This window comes from Miniopterus natalensis, chromosome X (genome assembly GCF_054644295.1).
Source record: "Miniopterus natalensis isolate mMinNat1 chromosome X, mMinNat1.hap1, whole genome shotgun sequence".
In the NCBI taxonomy this organism is placed as follows: Eukaryota; Metazoa; Chordata; class Mammalia; order Chiroptera; family Miniopteridae; genus Miniopterus; species Miniopterus natalensis.
In genome coordinates, this window is record NC_142103.1 from 76,041,433 (window position 1) to 76,066,549 (window position 25,117).

The 25,117-nt window shown below is 39.1% G+C and overlaps 1 protein-coding gene and 1 pseudogene across 1 annotated transcript in view; one reads left to right on the plus strand and one right to left on the minus strand.

The window, feature by feature from the left end:
- SLC9A7 (solute carrier family 9 member A7) overlaps window positions 1–25,117 on the plus strand; it is a 118,005-nt gene that overhangs the window by 17,859 nt on the left and 75,029 nt on the right. The window lies entirely within an intron of this gene.
- On the minus strand, window positions 6,106–6,834 carry LOC107541444 (adenylate kinase 2, mitochondrial-like; annotated as a pseudogene).

Below are 25,117 nucleotides of genomic sequence, written 5' to 3' on the forward strand. Positions count from 1 at the left end.
TGTATTGTCCTGGATTTCTTTTCTTTTAAATTGGCTTAGCCACATTATTTTTCATTTTCTTTACTCTCATTTTAATAGCTGAGGATAGTTCATGGAATTTGTCAAATGCTTTTTACTGCATTTTTGCCTTGTAATGAAGTATCTTGAAAATTAATGTAAAAAAAATCTAATCTGAAAATGGATTAGGGTTTCTAGTGTGAATGTTGGTAATTATGGATTTATCATAAATGCTTGAAGGTTGAGAAGGCTGAACTCAGAGTGTGTGGGTTTAGTGGAGGCTGGCTAATTATGAACCAGAACTTGAAACCCTGAAAGTTAAAAGATTAGTCACATGTATTTTGACTAGTTGTTGAATGGCAAGTATTAAAAATCAATATTTGGTCAAGGCTAAACCAAAATATCACTAACTTAGAATGAACCTCTGAGTTAAATAAATCTGAAATTTTGTCCAAAAATAGATAATTATTGCAATTTTATTAAAAACGTTAGAAGTCATATTTTTTTAAAGTTTGACATTGCAAAGTGCAATTTTGCAATATTGCCAGTTACTAGATTGCATGGGAGCTCATTAGGCTGTATGTGTGTGATACCAAAGAGATAATTAGAAATTAAATGCAACTTTAAAAGATTGTTTTGTAATGATATGAATTCTAGTGCACCAAGCACTTCTAGAAAGATTAGAATTATGTTATGATCTAGTATCTATTATTCTATCTTGTATTGTTACTTAATATTTTAGGTATTTGTTGACTTAACCACATATATTTTTTTTTCTTAAGTTAGTGATAGTACTTTTCATTCATTAATTCATTCAATAAATATTCACTGTCTGTTTACTTTTTTATTTCTTAATACATTCCCTTTTTAAAAGCCAGGTTTATTGAGGTATAATTTACATACAATAAAACTCATTTCTTTTAAGTATATAGTTCAATGAGTTTTGACATATGTATACACCAGTGTAACCACCACCAAAATCAAGGTACAGTGGTACCTCGGTTTTCGAATGTGATCCATTCCAGAAGACCATTCGAGTTCTGAAACGTTCAAAAACCAAAGGATCAACAGCCGACAACTGCGCCTCAGGATCTTGCCCTCAGCAGAAGCCATGTGGCATGTTTGACTTCCAAGGCGTGTTCGAAAACTGAAACATTTACTTTGGGTTTATGGCGTTTGTAAACTGAAATGTTCTTCAACAGAGACGTTCGAAAACCAAGGTACCACATATGACATTTCTGTCCCTCACAAAAGTCCTCAGGCGAGACCTTTGCAGACCATGCCCTCATCCTACCTGGCAAGTACTGATCTGTTTTCTGTCCCTACGCTTTTGCCTTTTCCAGAATTTCATGTGAATTAAATAATATATTAGGCAATCTTTTGTGCCTAGTTTCTCTCACTTAGTATATTACTTTTGCAATTCATCCATGTTGTATGTATCAATAGTTAGTTCCTTTTTATTGCTGAGCAGTATTCCATTGTATGAATGTGTCACAGTTTACTTACACATTCACCATTCATTGAACACTTGGGTTGTTTTCAGTTTGGGGTATTATAAATAAAGCTGCTGTGAACATTTGCCTTCATGTCTTTGTGTGGGCATGTGTTTTCATTTCTGTTGGGTAAATACCAAGAGTGAGATTTCTGGGTTGCATGGTAAGTGTATGTTTAACTTTATAAAAATCTGGCAACCTTTTACAAGTCTCAGCAGCAGGGTGTGAGATTTCCAATTGTTCCACATCTTTACTAACTTTTATTAATTAGGAATTTCTATTTTAGACATCTTGGTGTGAAGCAGCATCTTGTTTTAATTTGCATTTTCCTAATAGCTAATGATGTGGAGCATCTTTTCTTATGCTTATTTGCCATCCCTATGCCTTCTTTGGCTCTCTTCATATTTTTGGCTTATGTCTTCTTATTGAGTTGTATTTTTTATATTTTCTGGGTGAAAATCCTTTATCAGATAAGTGGTTTCAAATATTTTCTCCCGGTCTGTGGCTTATCTTTTCATTTCCTTAATAGTGTCTTTTGAAGGGTAGAACTTTTAGATTTTGAGTAAGTCCAATTTATCAGTTTTTTTCTCCTTCGTAGTTTATACTTTTTGTGACCATCTTAATACATTCTTCATAAGTTAACTGTTTTGCATATAAAATTAACAGTTCTTACAGTCAATAATCAGCATTTTATTCTTACAATAATAAAGATGAATATATCGCTCAAGAGACTGATCTAATTTCTGCATGTAAAACACATAAGGTGATCTGTATTCTAAGTTGCAAATAGGCTTAATAACAAATACAAATGGGATGCTTTGTTTATGTTACTCATTTCGTTATGCTGGTCACATGTGATAACAAGTTATGCCATCATATGGTCATTGCTCACTAACAGTTAAGTAATACCAAAAATGACACTGTGGAAGATATTCAGTTACTTCTGAAGACCGAATCTGATTTTTGCCTAAGTCAAACTTTGAAGCATTTCTAGTTTATATAGATTGGTTTCTTGTATTTAATTTTATTGTCTATTAATTACAGATTTCAATCTTTTCATAAAGAGACCCTAGTAAGCCCAATCATGATTTTCACAAAATTAAGTCGTTTGTTGAATACCCAAGCATTTGTGACTATTTATTGTACAGGGACATAGACCCTACTCACAAGGACTTCTATGCAAACACTCTGTGGAGGGGGTTGTTAATAGATCAGCTTTATGATCCCTCTGGGGCTTTTTACCCCCCTTCTGGTTTGGACGAGGCTTGTGGTCTTTAATGTTTCACGTGTGTCCTCACTGTCATCCAGACATTGAGACTTTTAAAATTACATAACTTTCATTCACTTTAGCAGATTAATTGTGAACCAGCTTTATTAGTTTCTTAAATGCAGTTAATGTTTTACTGAGTTTTTAGTGTTTAAGAGACTATGCTTGGGTGTCAGGTGGAGGGAAGAGGAAATAAAGAGAAGGTTTCTGCCCCCAATGAGTTGACACTCTGAGTGGAGCACAACCGTGTACAGTGCACCAAAAGCCAGGTCAGGCTGTGTGGCTGAGGTTAGGGCATGTGGGATCAACTGTAGATATAATACAGGAAACAGGGTACAGATTGTGGGCCTCAATTGCCCTTTTGGAGCTTGGAGGCTCCATTCTATTAAAAAATGGTTCGACATTTGTGATTAAAGGCTTGGGTTGCTTTAGGCCTGCCTGAGAATGACTTTTGTGTCCCATACTCTGTGACTTTGAAAGCAGTAAAGGTAATTGGAAGATGTAGTGTCTGCTTTGGTTGTTGTATGGAGCCGCACCTAGCTTGGGAGCTGTGAATTGGCATGTGGCCTATTGGCCTGCATGAGGGTAGTATAAAAGATTGGTGGCAAAAGTGGCTGTGGCTTTTCTGTATCAGCAAGACCTACAAACATCTTGACTGTCACTGTAGCAGCTATATACGACCTGTGTAGGTGAGTGGACGGAAGAAGCTATGTACTTGGGTGGCTACTGTGTCTTCTGTGGAGATGGAGCTTCTGTCCCTGATGTATTTACTGTCCTGTATTATTCTCTAAAGCTAGATAAATGCATTAACTGAAAACCTGTGTGGATCTTGGAAGGCTGGATGCTGGCTTGAACCCATCACTGCAGCTGTGCTGCTGCAAAGATGCGTTGGAATGAAAGGTTAGCAGTAGCAGCTGGGGAGATGCATTTAGAGTGGTTGTATTGGGGATGAGGGTTATAGCAATGAGAAGGTGAGAATAGTGAACATCTGCACCCATGACAAGTGCTGAGACTCATACTAGCAATTCAGGCAAATGGTGTGGGGCAGAAGAGAGAATAGAATTTTCACTATATCTCTGGTGAGAGGTCTGAATGGGGTCAGGGGCTCTTTCTAGTTGTGTAAACATTTTTAATTTTATGTTTTTTAAAAAATTTAATAATAGAGCATGATATATGCCAAGCACTATTATGGACACTTTATAAATATTAACTCATTTAAGTTCTCATAACTCAATACCATTTATAATTTATTGATAAGAAAATTGAGGCACAAAGAAGTAAAATAACTTGCCCAAGGTTGTCTTAGTAAATGGTGAAGCTGAGACTTGAACCCAGGCAATCTGGCTACAGAACCCCTGCCTTGAACCCTTCCAATTCTTCTAGCTTCTCTTTCACATTCTTCCTCATAGGAAATGAGTGGAATTAATAGTTTTTTAAAATGCCATTGTTGATGACTGAGTCAGAATGCTCATGCAGGTTACAGCTGCACAGGTTTGTCATTGGGCAGTTTCTGGAGAGCACGGATTCCTTACATGGTTTGTGAGGATGGTACCTACCCTTTGGCTTGTACCCCTGTCCTACTACCAGGGAAGACCTATGCTACAGTTGTAGGGCCTCACTGAACATCTATGTGACCTCTTTGCTACTGAGACAGCTTCTTTCTCAAAATTCCTGGGATCAAAAGGTGTATTTTCCCCTCCTCTTGGCATCTATTGTGGGGCTCGCAGCTTTGCTGCTTCAGCAATCTCCTGCTTTGCCTCTTCATAGGAGAGTTAATGAGTTTCCTTTGGGAGAAAACCCAAGCAAGTTCTGAGCAATAGGTGTGCACTTGGGGCTTGCTTAGGGGTTCAGACATTGCTTTTGTTGTAGTTCTTTGCCTTTTCTTGGAAGAAATCTGATTGTTAAAACATGGACTTTCTACCCAGGCCTTTTAGTCGTAGCAAAGAAAGAAAACTGTATTTTAATACATGAATTATTACATTACCTCTTACATCATCAAGTCCACCAGTTATGTGTGGTGGTGGTTTATGTATTTATTCACTTTTTTTTTTTTTGCTAGGTGGGGAGAGCAAATGTAGCTTTGTCATCATGATTTTTAGTCTTTGCCAGAAATCAGTGACTTGGTTTCTAGGTTGACATTGTCAGCAGCCTGATGTTCTATCATAGCACTCCAGTTTGCTCACACTGCTGGCTGAGCAGAGGCTGCTGAAATATGTTGATCAAGTTGTTGAAGCATGCTGTGACTGAAGCTGTCAGTGACAGTTGTTTCTATGTGGTGGCCTAACATGACAGAAGGATACTCGCTTACTAAGGAAGAATCTTCTGGAGGTTTCCCCCCACATCCCTCCTTTGAGCCCACAGAAGAACCCTTGAGTGGCATCTAGTTAATCGTATTCCCATTGTTATGATGACCTGCAGGCGCAAAGAAGGAATCATTTTGTCAAAGTTTTGGAGCTCTCAAATAACCGATTTAATGTCATTTTTAATGGTTTCATTGGTATAAGTACCTGTGAAAAGACTTTGTGATCAGCATTCATCTCTCTATCTCCTTCTCTCCCTCCATCTCTCCCTCCCTCCACCCCTCCCCTTTTATAAACTTTTACATACTTTATTGATTTAGGGACCAAACAAGGCAGCATTTGGTCAGTTAAAGGCACCTAATTGAACATACATTACAGTGCTGTCGAGTGATCCCAGTCACAGTATTTGAGCACAGGAAGGACAATCTTTGAATGATGTTGCTTAGGACACTTGCTCATTTATTTAAAGGGTCTCTTCACACATCATATATGAAACAAGACAAGAGCATAGCATTATGGTACATCTCGGGTGGTTGCTGACAGCTTACCCATGAAAGCAGGTGGACTGATAAATCAGTGGTAAGTTGGGAAGGGAGTGAGACCACTTTTCCCACCCTCCCGATGACCCCTGTAAACTTGATTTGCTGAGCCACTGCCCCCATGAGCACACCCCATATCTCTTTCAAGTGTGGAGATGATTTTTTGATTTTATGGTGTGGGGAACCGGGGTCAGTAGTCAAACCCTCCCTGTTCCAAACTATATGACAGACAGACAGATTTCCTGCATTCCTGGGCTGGCCCAATAACGTTCTGAGATAAAAACTTTTTTTTAAAAAAAGTGATTACTTATACTTTTAAAAACTCTTATATGTAAAAGAAATTGCCCCACTACAACATTGCTGCTCTTCCAGTATTTTTCTTGAGCCCCTCACCACTCTTCACTTTTCATCCTTACCCTGACCACCCCTCCCCTCTGCCCAGCACCTAAGAGCAGGGGTTACGCTGCGGGGTGATGAGCAGTGGTGCAGTCTCACATGGCCTTCTGTTACTAGGATGTGGCTTTAGAGAAGGCTGCTAGGATGCTCGCAAACATGACATTAGGAGTCTGGGATGTGTCAATGGCAGAGTGAATTCCCATTTCCTGTAGTATTCTACCAGCAGGGTAGTCTGAGTGTGGTAGGCCTCCAAGTGGATTTTCAAGGCCTTCGCATTACCATCTGATTGGTGGACCAAGGGTTCCCCAGTGATGTTATCTTTCATGGGCTCCTTTGGGGTGTTGAACTCCTCGTGGTAGGAACAGCCACTAGGGGTGAATCAGTCTTCCTGTGATTCTTGAATCAGCAGAGAGCCTATGATGTAGAATTCAATTACAGAATTAAGTTTTTCTTTCCTCTTCTCCATGAGATTGTCAAGCATTTCTGCCTGCTTCACAGTCCGAGGGAAGCCATCTAGAAGAAACAATTTTTGCATGAAAGGGTATCCGAATTCTTCTCAATGAGCTCCATTACCATTTCATTGCTCACATGCTCACAAGTTTCCCAGCATCCATAGTTGCCTTCAGCTCCCCCCCCCCCCCCCCCCCCCCCCCCCCGGCTCTGAGCCAGAATCCACCATGGCCCTCAGCATGTGCCCAGTAGCCAGAAGGCAGGCACAAGTTTTGGGTCAATTTGGTGCCTGGGTATCCTTGCTGGTCCTGGGTGGCCCCAGCAGCAGGGCCCAGATGCCTTTAAAGGGACTCTCTGGGGGTGGATTCGGCTGCAGGCACGTTGGGAGCCATGGTTGCAGAAGCCTCTCAGCACCATTCATGTTTTATTTACTTTCTTTAATACTGCGGTTCTTTATATGTAATACTTAAATTAAACATCATAAGTGGTATTGGTAGAACTCTTTTCTTGCCTCACTGAAGTTTAGTTTTTACAAATAATTGTAGAACAATTCAAATAACTATGGTTTGAGGAGGAAACATTTCTTGTATATGAAAAACGCTAGTTCTGGCCGGGTGGCTCAGTCAGTTGGAGCATCATCCCGTACACCAAAAGGTTTCCGGTTCAGTTCCCAGTCAAGGCCCATACCTGGGTTGTAGTCAGGGTGCGAACACGAGACAACAGATCTGTGTTTTTCTCTCACATTGAAGTTTGTTTTTTTTCTGTCTCCCTTTCTCTCTCTAAAATCAATAAAGACATATCGTCAGGTGAGGATTAAAAAACCCACAACTCTGTTGTGCTCTATTTTTCTACAAATAACTCTGTTAGCTAGATTAACAAACATTGTCACAGAAATGTTTTGTTTTTTTGAAAGCCATAGATCACTGCATTTATATTTACAAAAGCCATAAACAAATAGGCATTTCTCCCTTATTAGGAGGATATAAACAGTTGTTTAGGTATTAAGGCAGTGACAATTCTAAAACATAATGAAACTAAGTTAGGCTTTATGTTCGTTTTGAAACCCATATTCATAGGCTACTTATGTGTGGAATACCTTTGCATTTTGGGGCAAAGTAAAATTAAGGCTATTGTTATCCCTGGTATCTAGTCCCTGCCCCCACTCCCACCAACAGAAAAACAGAGACAAGTTTTTCTTAAAGCACAGGATCATCAAAATAGATTTTTGGTTTATCAACACTTAGACTAGAATAGGAAACCCATTTTTATTGTAGTGTTTGTATGATTAATAGTTGAAACTGTGAAGTTATATGTTGATTGAGGATATTGGAAGCAAAATGTAACAAAAAATGCCTTTTGCTGATGAATGTTACCAATGGCCTTCACTAATGCATTTACCAGAATTCATAATCATCTCTTCTTTTTGTTTACTTATTTATGGCTACTCTTCCCTACCTGCACTAGACCGTAAGGTCCAAAAAGGCATGCTCCTTGATTGCTTGGTTCATGATTGCTCAATGATTGGTTGCATGAGAGTCTCCATAGTCTTTGGTGGGCTGGTAGGGAAGTGTGGAGGGAGAGTCTTTTCTCAGTCCTGGGCCTTTACTTCGGAAGCCAGGCTGTGTTGTGATAATTATACTAATTTAAAACTGTAGCATCTGAAGATGACTACAGGAAATTGAATTTCAGAGCAAACATATTTATTTCTTGGAAACTTAAAGGATGAATTTTTAAAAAGAGAATCATTTGTTCCTAGCTTCGGAAGCCAGAGAAACCAGAGGCTGCCGGATGTGCCATTTCCCTCAGTCTCCTGTTGTCTTACAGTTTTGATTTCTATCCAGGGCAACGTGACCAAGGAGAGTTATTTGCATCTTTGTAAATTCCACTCTTCTCCTGGATGCTTAGATCGGTAAAGTGGAGACAGTGTGTTCTCTGCCATTCTGGAGAATTGTTAATTAAGTCTCTTGCAAGTCTCATTAATGACTTACTTTTAGAATTAGAAAGAGCCTTAGCTATTAGAGCTGTTAAACCTATTCAGACTATTATATTAAACTTTGTTAAGGATAAAAATTATTTCCTGAAATTTTGTATGATCAACTCAAACTTAAATCAAATTATACCTTCAAATAGGATCACAAAGATAACACAGTTGTCAGGACTGGGAAAGAACAGGATGTGGGTGTGATGAGGTGCCTGCTCAGGGGTACCACATTTTTGTGCTTGAATCAAGTAATTGCTTAAGTGGTTTCTGAGGAAGCTCTTGCCTGTGACTTTAGAACTTCCCTTCAGCAAGCAAGAATATACATATCAAGATCTTTGATTTTTTATAACAAATATCTCTATAACTCATACTTGGAACTGTAGCTTATAGAGCTTTTAAATTACCAGTTATTAGGGTTCTCAGTAATGACTTTAGTCATGTTGTTTGTTCATCCAGCTCCTGTCAGAAGCCTGGCTGAAAATTTTGGTATTTGAGAAAGAATTGTTCTTAAAGAATATATTATTAATTCTTCAAAAAATAATTTCATTAAAAAAATCAGTAAATGACAGATTGGACCATATTATTTTCCCCCCTAATACTCTACCCTCAGAGTTGCTCTTATAGAACCAAACTAACATTATATCTTTAGTTTTCTCTGAGGGCTACTTATATGTGGAATGCCTGGGTATTTTGGAGAAAAATGTTAAAGCTATTGTTGCTCTGAAGGTTCTTCTCCTCCCAATTTCCACAAAAACCCTGTGACAGATTCTTCTTAGAGCACAGGAACAACAAAATAAGTTTTTGATTTATCAATCCTTAGGCTAGAATAGGAAACTCATATTTATTCTTATGATTTCTATTTTGCTCTTATCAGCTGAAAGCATAAAAATTTTAAGCTTATTTTGTGTGATTTTCTTCAGATAACTTTTTTTGGTTGACTATGGCTTTTCTTCTGTCCTTTTTCTTATTGTGTTCATTGATGTTCTAACTGGATTTATGTTTTTACTTTAACTAATTTTAATCAGCTGGATAAATATTGAAAGTATGTTTCTAAGGAGAATGAAGATTTTGGATGACCCTATATCAGTATTTATTGGGATATTTAAGAAAAGGACTGCTTAGACTTACTTGAACAGTATTATTTCTTAATGACTTTAAGGTAACACTTTATTACTCAAAGATAGTAGAAATTACCAAAAGATTAGGACAAGTTTTGTGGTACTAAGTGGGATTTCTACTCACTTGACCCCTTGTATAATTAATGTCAATAACATGTATGTAACATGTATGTCCATTTATAGGACTTGGAGCACTGTTTGAGTATTTTCCAGGAATATAGATTACAGTTGCAACTTTGCTTTTTATGGCATAGCTCCTGTCTGCAGTGCTCAAGAATGTGATTTTCCCTTCCCAATCATTTCATTATTTCTTTGGGGAAATACAATTAGATTATTCGGTGACTGCATGTTGGCATACCTCATGTGGCCAGATGCGCAAGATGGAAGACTAGGCCTAGTGATTTTGTTTTTATTTGTCCTGGGCAGCCCTTATCCTTTTGGTGAGACTTCTGGCTTTATCTGGAAGCCAGCTGACTTTAGGACAGGGTGCTTCCCCTTTTGCAAAACAGCAAGGAACTGGAATTAGCAAGAAAAAAAGAAAAATAAATTAAGAAAAACTAAATTATTATCAAAATAGCTCCAAATGGTGTTTTAAAGAAACTTGGGAGTTATTTGCCTGTTGATTATCAGAACCATTCCTTCCTGTTTGTGTGTAAAACAGTTAGACCTCCAATTTGCTGTTGCTGCTGCTGCTGTTGGATATTTTGAACCAGAAGAGTGAGCGCCTTCACAATAGATAGGCTTAGATCCCTCACAGTTGTTATTTCAAATGTTCTTTTGGATGAGTCAGTGGGGAGTTTGAAAGCATATTTGGGCAAGGTAATTACTTCCCCTCCTCAGTGCTTCCTTTTAGCACTTGCCTCTACTGCAGCACTTCTGCTTTGTGATAGAGCTTCTTAGCTTAAAAGTGGGATCCTGCCTTAGTCATCTCAGGGTTCTCAGCATCTAGTGGTTGAGTAATGCAGAGAACAGGGAGTCCTTTTTTGGGGGGTTGATTTTCATTTGTTATAAGCTTAGGGACTCTAAAAATAAGCATATCTTTACCGCGTGTTACGGGAAGGCAGAGCCCTCTAAAATTCTGCAAACATTCACTTTGCTAGTTAGCCACTTAAAGATGTGTTGTACATCTAGTTCTGTATATATGAGCATTGGTTTGGAAGTCAGAAGTCTCAGGTCTGAGTCACTGCTTCACTCTTTCAGTACCTATTTGTACTTGAGCAAATAATTTACTACCTCTAGATTCTAGCATCTTGATTTATAAAAGAAGACTAATATGTGCATTGCTTACCTTAGAGGGCTTTCACCAGGAATAAAATTAAGTAGTGTGTGTGTGTGTGTGTGTGTGTGTAAAGACTTCTCAAGGCTGAAAAATATACTATACGTGATATTTGTCATTCTTCACTAAGGATGATGGTGCCTCACAAAAATTTGATTTGATCCAGAACTTAACCTTATATCACTGGACTCATATTTTAATTTAAGGAGCAATGAATAATAACATCATTATTAAAATATTGTGACCATTTCCAGGGGCTAACTGCACTTGAGCCATTACAGAGAAAAAACTGTTCAGTCAGCTTGGGTTTTTTTGTTGTTTGTTTTGTTTTGTTTTTGTGGTATCCTTACATGGCAGAAGTGGCTAGGGATCTCTCTGAAACCTCTTTTATAAAGCACTAATCTGATTTATGAGAGTTCCCTCTTTGTGACTTAAACACCTTCCACAGGCCCCATCTCCTATACCAGGGGTGGGGAATGTCCAGCCAAAATCATTTGGTCTGGCCCTGCCAAGGCCTCATCAAAGAGAAACAGTTCCAGCCATCACATTAGGGGTGAGTTAATTAAATGTTTGACCAAGTATAGCAGGCTAATTTTTAAGTTGATAATTTTGTATGGCTGGCGAATGATGTCATAAACATACAAATGGCCCTTCGCAGAAAATAGGTTCCCCACCCCTGTCCTATACTACCAGCTTTAGGGGTTAGGATTTCAACATATGAATTCAGGGGAGGGGGGCACAAACATTCAGACCATAGAAATCAGTATTTTAAAATCTAACTTAGCAATCTTTATTTTCAGTGTTCTTTCTTCCATTGACTATATATACTGGTCTCTCCTTTTCTCCTTGAAACCAGCTTTTTACCATTCTGATTATTTTCAGTTAAGCAGTCAAATGTCTTTGATGTTTGCTTACTATATATTTTTATGAGAATTTTGTTTTTAACACTTTGAAAGTCATACTTTGACAAAAACAGAACCTAGAAATAATTTATACTGTGGTTTATCCCCAGCCATCCCCCAAATAAATTTAGTCTATGATGTACCTGGAATAATACAGGCAAAAACTTTATTATTAAAGTTTTAATACTTTAAAGTTTTAAACTTTAAATATTAGACTATTAATGACAGTAATTTTAAGATAATATTAAAGAATTTTGTCTTAATTGACTTTTTGATGATAGGTAGGTTTGATTAGAGGATGAAAACAAAATAGATTAGACCTGGAAATGTAATCCAAGTGAAAATTTTTGTGAGGGTACAAAAGTGGAGTAATTACATCTACCACAATGTCTGATATATAGTAGATGCTCAGTTAATAATTTGCTTGATGAATGAATCTCTTTCAACAAATTTATCGTCCAATTTGCCAATTCTCTCTTCAACTGTATCTAGTCTGCTGTTGAACTTAAAAATAAAATTCTAAGATCATATTTTTCTGCTCTAGAGTTTCTGTTGGTTCTTTCTAAAATTACAACCTTACACCCCCACATTACTCTCCTTAACCCTTTCTCTGCTTTGTTTTTTGCCATAGCACCATGTTCTTTATGTACGTTATTTACTTATTTTGTTTCTTGTGTTTCTTCCCCTACTAGAATGTAAAGAAGTTTCATGAGAGAAGGAATTTCTCTTTGTTTTGTTTACTGATATATATCCCCAAAGACTAGAACAGTGCCTGGGATATAGTTGAAGCTCAAAAACAATTTGTTAAATGAGTGTGTGGTCCATAAGTATAGAGGCAATGATGGAACCTGTCAGATCAGATTAAGGAGGGAGGTCCTTGTAGAGCAATAGTGGGGAACATCTGGCCCAAGGGCCATATATGGCCTGTGGAATCATTTGGTCTGGCCCTGCCAAGGCAACCACAGGCGGGACTCAAAATTCAATAAATCTGGGAGCTTTTTTCATGGCTAATTTTTAAGTTGATAATTTTGTATGGCCTGCGAATGATGTTATAAATATCCAAGTGGCCCTTCGCAGAAAAAAGGTTCTCCACCCCTGTTGTAGAGCATAGTATGAAATAAGATTGGGGGCATTCATTATGGCCAGATTATAGAGAGTAGCCCTATGTTGAGGTGAGTTTTAGGGGTTCTATACAGTTCATACATACATTATTTATAAAGCTGAGCATAATTTTACCTATAATTCACGTGTCATCTGGGAGCCATCAGGAAATAACAGAAAGAACTCTGGTTTTGGAACTGAAGTATATGAGTTTGAATCCTAGTTCTACAGTTTATGTGACCAGACCAATTTATTTTTTGTTAATCCTCACCTGGGGATATTTTTTCCATTTTTTTTTTTTTTTTTTTTTTAGGGAGAGTGGAAGGGAGGGAGGAGACAAAGAGAGAGAAAGAGGGAGAGAGAGAGAGAGAGAGGGAGAAACACTGTTGTGAGAGGGACACATCAATTGGTTGCCTCCTGCATATACCCCAACTGGGGCCGGGGATTGAACCTGCAACTGAGGTACATGGTTTTGACCAAGAATCGAACCCATGACCCTTCACTGTGCAGGCTGACGCTCCAACCACTGAGCATACTGGCCAGGGCAGTAACTAGATCAGTTTTGTGACCCTGGGAAAGTTATTAGAAGATCTAATTTTCTTAACTATAAAGTAGTGTTAATAATTTCTACCTCATAAAGTTATGTTGAAAATTAAGAGATAATGTTTTAAGTAAAACCCTTAGTAAAAAGTGAGTATTCAATAATTATTTCTTATCCTGCACTGGTTGATTTGAAACTATTATCTCTTAACATACTAAAATGTACTTTTTATGTTTGGGGCAAATTACTTAGAATAATAAGAAGCAAACAGCACTGGGGTAGTGTATTTTAACTGTGGTTTAGAAAAAATAACTACTGAATATGAGTAAAAATGAAAAGGGAGATACTATATTTGGATATTTTACAGTCATGAAAAAAGCCCACAGAAATAACCAGTATCTTTTCACTTCTTCAAAATGGTTTGAAACTCTGAGTTAATTATAGGGGAGAGAAAAATCCCATATTATACCAGAGTCACTAATAATATGGCTTCCAAAAGTACCACACTAAAGAGAAGCCACCAGGCTCTGGGGGAGATTTGGCCTTTCCCGAGTGGTCAGGTCTTCATGGATGTTCTCTTCTGGGTAGGTATCCATGTTGACATGAACATGGAACACTAGCATGACCCTCTGCAGATAAAATATTTTTTTATCCTCACCTGAGGATATTTTGTCCATTGCTTTTTAGAGAGAGAGTAGAAGGGAGATGGATAGAGAGAGAGAGAGAGAGAGAGAGAGAGAGAAACATTGATGTCAGAGACACACATCAATTGGTTGCCTCCCGCAAATGGCCTACCGGGGCCAGGGACCAAGACTGCAACCCAGGTATGTGCCCTTGGCCAGAATTGAACCCTGGACCCTTCAGGCCTGAGGCTGACTCTCTAACCACTGAGCCAAACCAGCTCGGGCTGCAGATACATTTTTAATGTTATATTCTCTACTTGTTAAGGGTCAACCAAGAAAACATTCTCCTGGAGAAGCCTTCTGCATTTTCTGTATAACTGGTTGTTAAAGATGTTACCCTTTCTTGCTAATGGAGCCTTGGTAAAGGTTCATGTGTCAGATTTGTTTTAGAATCAGGATTAAGCAAACATTTATTTCCCTTAACTGATTTATTTCCCTTTATCACAATGATGCAAATCAAATGGAACACAATGTTTTCTTTTTGTTTCAGTTGTCTTGAAACCCAGGACACCATCCATGTCATACCTGACTACAGTAACAGAAAGTTAAGGACCATTTAGTTCCTCTTCTTTATAGTTTAGTATTATCGGTTTCTATTTTAATTGACTTGCTGTAGGGTACCATAAAGGCCTTATAAAACAACCAGACTGTACCTGAGTCAGATCCCTATAGTTTAGCATTTAATTGATTTCACATTTCTAAACACTGTAAATATACACTATATTTACATACACCACATTTAGAATTTAGATTCTAAATTCTAAAGCAGATCTGTCACATGAGCCCTTATAAGATGTACAACATACAAGTGAACAGCAGTGAACATGCATAAACTTCTATGTTTTGAACATGGATAACTCTCAAAAACATAATATTGAAAAAAGGGAGATGGAGCAAAATCCATCCAGTAAGTATGGTGGAGAATGCTACTTGTACCCTAGTATCTGCTTTCTATTTCTTCCACAGTATTGGAATTTTAGAAGGAGAAATGGTTTCCTAGAAAGAAGACTTTCTTTTCTAGCCTCTCTTGTAGCCAGATATGACCATGTGACCAGGTCCTGGCCAGTGGGGTGTGAGTGGAAATAGTGTGTGCAATTTAGATGCTGTCCCCATAAAGGGAAGGGAAGAGCCTTTCCTTGTTCTGTTCTCAATTCTCTGTCCCTGAAATGTGGGCCTGATGGTGAGGGCAACACCCTGTGGATGGTAGAGCAGCAAGACGGGGACCACCATGTTCTCTCAGGAATATTTATGCTCTGACTCTCACATGAGAGAAATATAAACTCCTGTCTCATTTAAGCCACTAATATTTTGGTCTTTTTCCGGCAGCGAAACCTGTTTCCTAATTCTATATGATACTATTTATATAAGTTAAAAGAAACAAAAGAATGTTATATATTTTTGGATATATATATTTAATAAACCTTGGACTGGATGTAGACTACAATGAGTGATGGTTGTCTTAGAGGCAGAAGAGAAGGAATGGCACTGGGAGGGGAAGAATATAGCCTGCCTTTCTCTATGCACTAAGCCATAAGGGATGCTCTGTCTTCTGTGTGTAGTGCTCAGTCAGCCAAGGCCTAGTAGGACGGTTAATTCAGTAATGAATGATGAAGTCTGTATGTTTGAGATTTTCGTGATTGCTTTATGTCAAGCTGGGTTTTTTTAGTTTTTGTTTTTTTATGGCTTTTAACAGTGACTTTTACCTGTTTGAGGTGACTGGATTAGCAGAAAATATCAGTATTATCTGTTACCCTTAAAACGGACATGGAGGACACAGCCATAGTTGTCATTATAGGAGTGAGCTGTGAAATAGAACTGGGAAAACAGACGCTTTTGCAGTCTGATGTTAAAGCCTGCGGCATACATGTTGCCAGAAGGCTTGCAGACCTTAAGAGCCACACAGTTAACATGTACCTTGGCCCAGACTCTAGACAATGACATTGCCAGCCCCTAAACTGAAATTTTCAGCAGTCTGAGTGACTTTCTCAGGATTTGGCTCATGTTAATCAGGTTCAGAGAGCCCAAACCTCAACCAGAGTGCTGGCTTATTAATGTAGGATAAGAGAGTTGATAGGATAATGTAGGATAAGAGAGTGCTGGCTTAGCAGAGCAGAATGTTTGTTTAGGCAGAGCAGAGCATCTTCTCTGTGTAGATAAACAGCAGGGAACCCTGGATTGTCATCAGAAGGTTGCTTAGAGAGGACAGAATAAGAACAGAGGCAATTGGTTATGATATTCTCATATATAGACTGGATAAAGCTGATGGGTCCCTCTCCTTGGTAGGGATAACCTTGTCTCTTCCCCACTGTTGGCCCAGGTAAGGCACTATATCCTTTCAGCCAGTGGTTGCATGGATGATCTCATCATCTGACTTTTGGAGGTTTGCTTTTCTTCCTCTTTTTTCACTGTATTTTTCCCAAACTGGATACCATAGAATGGACTGGATTTCCCCCAAATGAATTTCAGGTGCATTCCAGGTGGGTCGCTTGCAGTTTGGGGATTCCCAGGCTCTTCAGGGCACAAAAACAGCTAATCCCCTGGTTTACTCCCACAATTTGACAATCACATCTAACATATGACAATTGTCCTGGCTAACTCTGAAGAAAACCTTCATTCTCTTGCCTTTAAATCTATGGGGGTCCTCACAGCTGCTCCCCTATTCCGGGTGCATTCCGTAATACTTTTAGTAGTATTTTTGAATGAGGTTCTTCCCATTACATAAAAGGTTTTTCTGTCTGCCCAGTTATCTCTGCTTTCATTCAGCTTACTTAAATGGGGAATAACTCCTGATAACTTTCTTTTACTCTGATCTGTGGATTCAGATACCATTTTTACATAGCTGGCTTGCTGGTCTTTATGTTCAGTCCTGTATGTAATTTCTACAATACAGTCCTGATACTACTTTTGAAAAAAAAAATTTGATAATACATACCATAGTACAGAATTAAAAAGTTCCAGGAGAAGACAACTGAAAAATAGGCCTCCCTTTGTTCCTGGACAGAAATTTGTCCCACTCTTTTCCTTGGAAGGAAATTTTCTCATCATTTGGGCCGTTTCCCCTGAAGGTACTTTGCTGTGAAATCAGTTTATGTGACGACACAGCACCTTCTGTTTTCAATTGCAGCTTTGCCTCTGGACATTCTCATTTCTGTAAATGGTATCCACATCTCACTAGCCACCTAAGCTCAAAGCTTGGTGTTTTCTTTTACTTCTCTTTTTTCTTTTGCCTCATTCATATCTTAATCACCATATTCCATGAACTTATTCATTGTGTATTTTGCAGAAGACCTTTCCTTTCTGTTATATTAGATTGCTGTCAGCACCCTGCTAGATGGTGTGGTGACTTCCCTGCCCACATAGCATTCAACTGCCTGATGACTCACTGAGAACTGTGAGCTCCCATTGCTGTAATACAACTAGAAGGACGATCAGTGGATTCTGTACCCAGGACTTATTTTTTCTTTTCTACAATTCACCTTCAATTGGATTATGGACTCTCAGGGGACAGGAATCACTGTGCACTCTATGTAGTATATCCCCTTTAGTGCTTTACACTATCTTATACATAGAGTGGGTTCTCAACATATATTTTTCACATGAGATAACACTGGTTTTTGTTAAAGTAATCAAGATGTAGACATTTTGTTTTTAAAAACATGAAAAAAAATTAACTGGCAGAGAATATAATAGCAAGAAGATGAGCAGATTACCTGCTGTATTTATGATGGTTTATCTCATTTTCTTTTCATTGAAAACTTCTCTTTTCTTGCTCTGTAATAATTGCACCACTGTCCTACTCCAGGACCTTCCCCAACACTACCTGTGCTCCTCTCTACTTTCCTCCTTAGTACTTATAAAGTACTATTAATTTATTTATCTTTTTTTAGAATCCTCACCCGAGAATATGTTCTTATTGGTTTTTAGAGAGAGAGAGGAAGGGAGAGAGAGAGAAAATGATGTGAGAGAAAAATATCAATGGATTGCCTCTCGTACATGCCTCAACCAGGAATCAAACCTGCAACCTAGGTATGTGCCCTGACCGGGAATCAAACCTGCAGCTCTTTGGTGTATGGGACAATGCTCCAGCCAACTGAGCCACCTGGCCAGGGCTATTTATCTTGTTTTTAAAATGTTATTTCCCCTACTAGAATGTAAACCCTACAAGATTAGGATTTTTGTCACTCTGTTGACCACTGTATTCCCAAGTGCCTGGCATGTGGTAAACTGCTTAATAAATATTTGTTGAATGTATAACCTGGTGGAGGTACCAACTGCGTGTTTTGTCTTAAAATTAATTACTCTTACCAATCCTAGGTTACTACTCTTTGTTTTGTTCAGTGTTACTTGGTATCAGTGCTTTGAGGCCAGAGAGACATTTTTCATCTCTCTGCAAACAAAAGCTATAGTTTGGGACTGAGTGACTGAGAGGCATGTGGAAGGAAGAAATTAACAACCCAGTTGATGGTGCTGGAAAAAGACATTTTGGACTCTGCTTTCCAGTGGCTGGCATATTCTCCAAACATTCCCCCTTGTATTTTGCTAATCTATTTTGAGTACCTTTAGTAAAGGTAATATGTCCCTCTTTGTTATTCTGAACAGAAAGCATGTCCTTTCTCGTGGCTTAATTTCTCCTTCTTTCATGGTCAATATCTCTTCGGACTCCTCTGCTTAGGTGCTGTCACTCTCTTATTAAGGAGGTGGCCAGTTGATTGGATTTGAGTTTGAGCATTAAATAGATCATTTAGTCTCACAGACACGAATTCTGTTTTGTGTCCACATTTTGCTCATCCAGTCAGCCAGCTACCGTGAATATATGAGCCTTGGGTCTCTTCTCCTGTGGGGGAAGTCAGGTAGGCCTTGGCATTCATACTGAACTGAGAGGGTGCTGGCTAACGGGTGACCCAGCTTTCCAGTGAGGGCTGCCTGGCCACCCTGCCTCAGAAGATGATCCCCTACTGTGACTGTGGACATCACATGTGAACTGGGCATGCTGCTCACTACTCAAATAATTAGGTCTAAATGGGTTTCATGACCTTTGTGAGAACTCCATTCACCAAGATGGTATTTAGGAAAACCTCAGGACCTTATAAACACAAAGAAATCAACAGATTTTTGCTGAGAAGTGGAGGCTCTTGTCCTATGGATTGCAAGGTGTCACTGGATGGGGACTGGGCCCCAGTCTGCCTCCGGCTGGCCTGTAATGTATGAGTAGTGCAGGAAAGATTTCACAACACAAGTCCAGGTGATTTTAAGAGTATGTTTATGAAAGCTGGAAACAGTGAGAATATAAGAGAAAGAAAATAAAAAGTTCACCCCTGAGATAAGGCATGGGCTTGCTCCAGAGAGAGTCCATGTTGGTATCCTTTGTCTTGAGGGCTTTTATCTCTCTTTTGCAGTTAAGAATCTTAGGGGAGTTCTCAGGGGAGGGTTTCAGCAGAATATTCATCAGTTTTCTAGTCAGGTGTGTTCTTTAATATATGTTGATGTACCAAATAGAGTCCATAGAAGGACCAGGGTCATTTTCTGGTCAGCTTTGCCTCAATCTCAGATTTGTTTGACTCTAATTAGGTCTTTTGTTATTTATTCCTCTGACTTCATCTGTCCTTGGGTTTGGCTGCCACTAATGGCACTAATTGGGTCTCTGTTATCTCTCTCCCTGACCAGGGTGATTTAAGCTATTTATTCTGTGGTTCAGGAGCAGAGGTGTAAACTATTTGCTCTCAAGTGTTCTAGGTTTGGGAAGATAAGATCTTGTGATTTACTAGCTGGCTGTAAATTGCTTGACTTGTTTGGCCCTATTTATCTAACCATTTGCCTCAGTTTCCCTTTTCCCAATTGTTAACATCTAACATCTAACTATCCTGCCTCAACTGGAAAACTTTAAGCTAGGCAGAGATGTTTATTTTAGAATCACTGTCCTTTCAGTGGTTTTGAGATAGACTGCTGAGGAATGTAAGGTGGGTGCAGGGAGGCTAGGAGGCTATTTTAAAAAGTTCATGTGAAAGGTGGGGAAATGGTGGACATCTATAATACTCTCAACAATAAAATAAATTTTTAAAAAAGTTCATGTGAGAGAATGGTTGCCCCTGTGCAGAACTAGATGACTCACTTGGGGGTAAATGTGATAAGGATGACTCACAGGTATTTGATTCTCATAGAGACAGGAAATGGGAAAGAGAAACAATGTTTACAGAATGGCCTGAGAGTTCCCTACCTCTTGGACCTGTTGAGTTAGTGGTGTTAGGAAGATGTCGAGCTTGGTAGAGAAGACTGTCCTGGAATCACTGCCTGAAAGCTTCATGTTGGGTGGATGACTTTAAAAAAATGTTTTATGCCCGGCCGGGCGTGGCTCAGCGGTTGAGCATCGACCTGAGATCCAGGCCATCGGGGTTTGATTCACGGTCAGGGCACATGTCGGGGTTGCGTGCGGGCTTGATCAATGACTCTCTCATCATTGATGTTTCTATCTCTCTCTCTCCCTCTTCTTTCTTCTCTTTGAAATCAATAAAGATATATTTAAAAAAATAAATAAATAAATAAAAATGTTTTATTATGGAATATTTTAAAGACATAAAAGTCGAGACAATAGTATTGTGATATTGTGATTTATCTAAGAAATATGTATTTGATCACACAGCTCATAAAAGGCTTGAAATTTCCCAAATAATAAGAGCAATAAAGGTGTCTTAATATTCATAACAATCCCCTTTCAACCACACAAGAATTTATGTTAATCATGGGACTTTTGGAAAGCACCTCAGGATGGGGGCTGGGGCTGGTTGTCAGGGGAACCAACTATGTGATTAGAGGATTGGAACTTTTAGTCCCATCCCCCGACCTCTGGAGAGGGTCTGGAAATTCAGTTAAGTCACCAATGGCCAACGATTTAATCAATCATGCCTGTGTAATGAAGCCTCCATAAAACCCCCAAATGATGAGGTTGTAGAGCTTCCAATGGGTAAAGACGTGGAGGGTGCTGGGAGAGTGTTTCGATCAGAGAGTGTATGGAAACTTCAAGCCCCTTCTCTGTACCTTGCCCTAAGCATCTCTTCCATCTGGCTGTTCCTTAGTTTTATCCATTTATAATAAACTGGTGATCTAGTCAGTAAAATGTTTCTGAATCCTGTGAGCCGCTATAGCAAATTAATTGAACCCAAGGAGGGAGTTCTGGGGATCTCTGACCTACAGCTGGTTGGTCATATACACAGGTGACAATCTGGATTTGTGATTGGCATCTGAAGTTGTGTGGGGTGGGGTGAACATTCTTGTGGGACTGAGCCTTTACCCTGTGGGATCTGAAGCTGTTTCCAGGTAGGTAGCATCAGAATTGAATTGAATTGTAGGACACCCATTTGGTGTCGGGGAATTGCTTTGTGGTGTGAAAAACACACACACAGAAGTATAATAAACCAAACTTCATGCACCCATTATCTAGCTTTGTTAATTACCAGCTTATAGTCATCTTGTTTTACCTATATCCCCTACAGCTACCCCTTCCTATGACACAAAATCCCAAGTTTTATTTGTAAATATTTCAGTATTTACCTGCAAAAGATCATGAATCTTTAAAAAATATAGCCACAACACGATTACTCCTTGAAAATAACAGTATTTTCATAATGTTTGTCAAATATCCAGTGAGTTCACATTTCCCCAATTGAATTTTTTTTTTTTTTTTTTTAGTTTAAGATGCAAATAAAGTCCCTACAACCACATTTGGTTGATAATCTGTTTAATCTGTAGGTTTGGGTGGATAACTTTTCAGAGCATTCTGGGTTCTATTTGTATGAACCTGAGTGATAACCAGTGCTTGAACAAAAGAAAGAGGTGCAGGAAGATAGTGTTGATGTAAGAAATGTTTAAAACTGTAGAGAATTTTTAGGAGAACTTATTTGAGCCAAACTTACAACATTACCAGGAAGCAAGATGTCAAATGTTCCCAAGAATGACAGTTTTGCAATTTCTTTTACACATTTGAAATCGAGGGAAGTAAGGAAGATTACATGGAGGTGGGAGAAAGCAAGGCGGGGATTGGATTATAGGGCAGTTAACAAAATTACATGCTCTCTTGAGGGTGGTTAGCTTGTAAAGAGAGATGTTTCAGAGGCAAATTAACCTAGATGAGCAGAAACAATGGACAGGGCTTGCTTAAGGCAAAGTTGAACCTTTTACTAAAAAGTTATATGCCTGGGATGTGACTCCCCGTCATGATCTGTCCAGATAGGCATTTATGATCAGATCACCCTGTGAGATTATTTCCCTAGAACCCCTTTTCCCTCCACAATAGGATAATGTAGGGATCTTCTTAATAAGATCTTTCTTAACTGAAGGATTCATTTTTATATTTTTCTCCTGAGAGGCATGATGCTTTTAGGAAAGCTTTACAAAGTTCTTGTACTTGTAGCCTCTTTCTCCTGCAGTTAATTCTCTGTACTGCAGCTATAGTATCTTCTAAAAGTCAGGCCCAATTATGTTCCTTCTTAGCTCAGAAGTCTCTGTGGCCTCTGTTTCCTTTGGGAAATGTCTGCTTTCAGGAGCTTGGCTTAAAGAGATGCCTCATCATCTCCCTTGTCCCAGTCTCACGCCTGGACACTTGGTCTCCACCCTCCCCTTTTCTCCCAACATGGGGTATGCTCCAGCCGTGCTGCTGTGGTAATGTTCACTTTCCGACCTCATGCTGATAGCTTTATCTGAAATATAGTTCACACCCCCTCTTCTTTCATCCATAGAAATCTGACTCATCTTGAAAGACACAACTGAGAAGTCACCTTTTCTGTGAAGTTTTCCACAGCTAATTTTTCACCTGAAAGAATTATTCATTCTGTCCTTCACTATGCCACCTTTTCGAAATTTTTTATTTTCGATTTTAATCCTCACCTGAGGACATGCTTAGAGAGAGGAAGGGTGAGAGACAGATAGAGAGAGAAACGTTGATCTGTTGCCTTCTGCACACGCCCAGACCAGTGATCGAACGTAAAACCCAGGCATGTGCCTGACTGGGAATCCAATTAGCAACCCTGTGGTGCACACTCATCCAACTGAGCCACTCATCCAACTGAGCCACTCCGGCCAGGCTATGCCACCTTTTTATGCCTCTGTTTTGTGGTGCTTGGCACAATTTGACTGGCTTTTTTGTTAGTTTTATGTTCCCTGGGCAGACGGGTGTGTGTATGGAAGCTCAGGAGGGCAGGTGCTGTGACTTGGCCAGCACTGTGTCTCCTCAGCAGCCAACTCGGAGCCCTCCTCTCCTGGAATGCATAGTACATGTTTGGTACCAGCTCTTAGAAGGATGAACAATAGCTTTTCTATTACAGCTTATCCACCGTCTGTTTTGTTTTATCAAGTAGGCTGTGAAATATGATACGGTTTAGAGCTGAGCTGAGTTAAAACCAGTGAGTAATTACGTTTTATTCTGCCCTCATAAACATGTAAAAGATTTTGCTGAGTATATGGTATACAGTGTTTCTTTTTATGTCATTAATGTTGACTCTGATTGTTGACTTTGGATACTTCCCAGATACCAGTTTCATGACTCACAAATATTGTAATGAAAACACAAAGCTCTAATCTTTCCAGATACTGTTTTGTTGCCTGCCAAAACCCAGACATAGATTGGGCGGAGGAAGGCATTATGTTCATAATTTAGGGAACTGACACTAGCATATGTGTATGATTTGTTAATATAATTTGTAGTCAGGGTACAGTTTTTGATTTTTGTTATTTCATTCTTTCAGCAACCATTAATTGAGTGATGGCCATACTCCAGACATTGCGCTGGGTTCAGCGGAGCTTGCAATCTTGTGGGGAGGACACACAATAACACTTATGTGGGCACTGACAGCACAGAAGAAGGAGTGGTTAACTTTCTGACAAAGGTGGTGCTGTTTCAGCTGAGTACTCCAAGTGAATAGGAACTGACCAAGTAGATTGTGGGGTATAGAGGCGGGGGCAGGGGAGAGGGTAGAGGGCTGGGAGACAGACCTGACAGCAAGGGCAGTGAGTGCCAAGAGCAGAGAGGTAGGAAGTGGCCTGACGTCAGTATTTAGCTGTCAGTTTTATTTTTAATAGGAAATATATATTACACATGGTATAAAATTCAAATGGCTCAACAATGAAAATTAAGTCCTATCCTTTCTGTGATCCCCAGCCATGAAAGTCCTCTCCCTAGAGACAACCACTGTTATGCTTTCTTTGTACAGAGTTTTGCTGCATTTACAAACCTGAAATCGATTTTCTTTTTATCCCCATGCAAAAAGTAGCATGCTATGCAACTTGTTCTGAACCTTGCTTTTCCCCCACTAAATGTATTGGAAGTAGTATTGCTGCATTTTAAAAAATATAATGGCTATAGGCTCTGTTATGTGAGGAGACCACAATTTATTTAGCCAGTACCCTTTGGAAGGGACATTTAGGCCTTTATAATAGTGTTTTGTTATCCATCCCATGAAGTACATGGGAATAAGCGAGCTACAGCCACAGAGAACAGAGCTGAGGGTTGTAAATATTACTTCAGGTCCTCTTAACAAAGAAAAAGTCAGGCATATTTGGAAAAGAACCAAGTAGAATTTCAAGAAATTAAAAATAGTGAATGAAATTACAAACTCAATGGATAGGGTAAAGAACTGAAGAGAGAATTGGCAAACTAAACAATGAATCCAAAGCAATTATCCAGGAAGTGGCACAGAGAAGCAGGAGGAAGATACAGCTACATGCTGAAGTGCAACACAGTGCTGAGACCACAGGAACTAGGGCCACTTGTCAACATGGATGATGCTCACAGGCATATTGTGGGGTGAAACAAAAAGCAAGTTACAGAATAATTTTCACCACATGTAATTCAAAGCCATACAAAATTAAACAACATATATCTGCAATTAAACTCTAAGGGCATAATAAACACCAAATTCTGGCTAGTGGTTTCCAGGGTGGGGAGTGTGGGGGGGAGTAGAAGAATGGGGGGCAGTGGGAGGACTTGATTGGGAAGAGGTACTTATGAAGTGTACTTAGCTTTCTTGGGAATGCACTGTTGATTAAGTTGAGGTCTAGTAGGCCATTCCTATCCTGATTAATTCT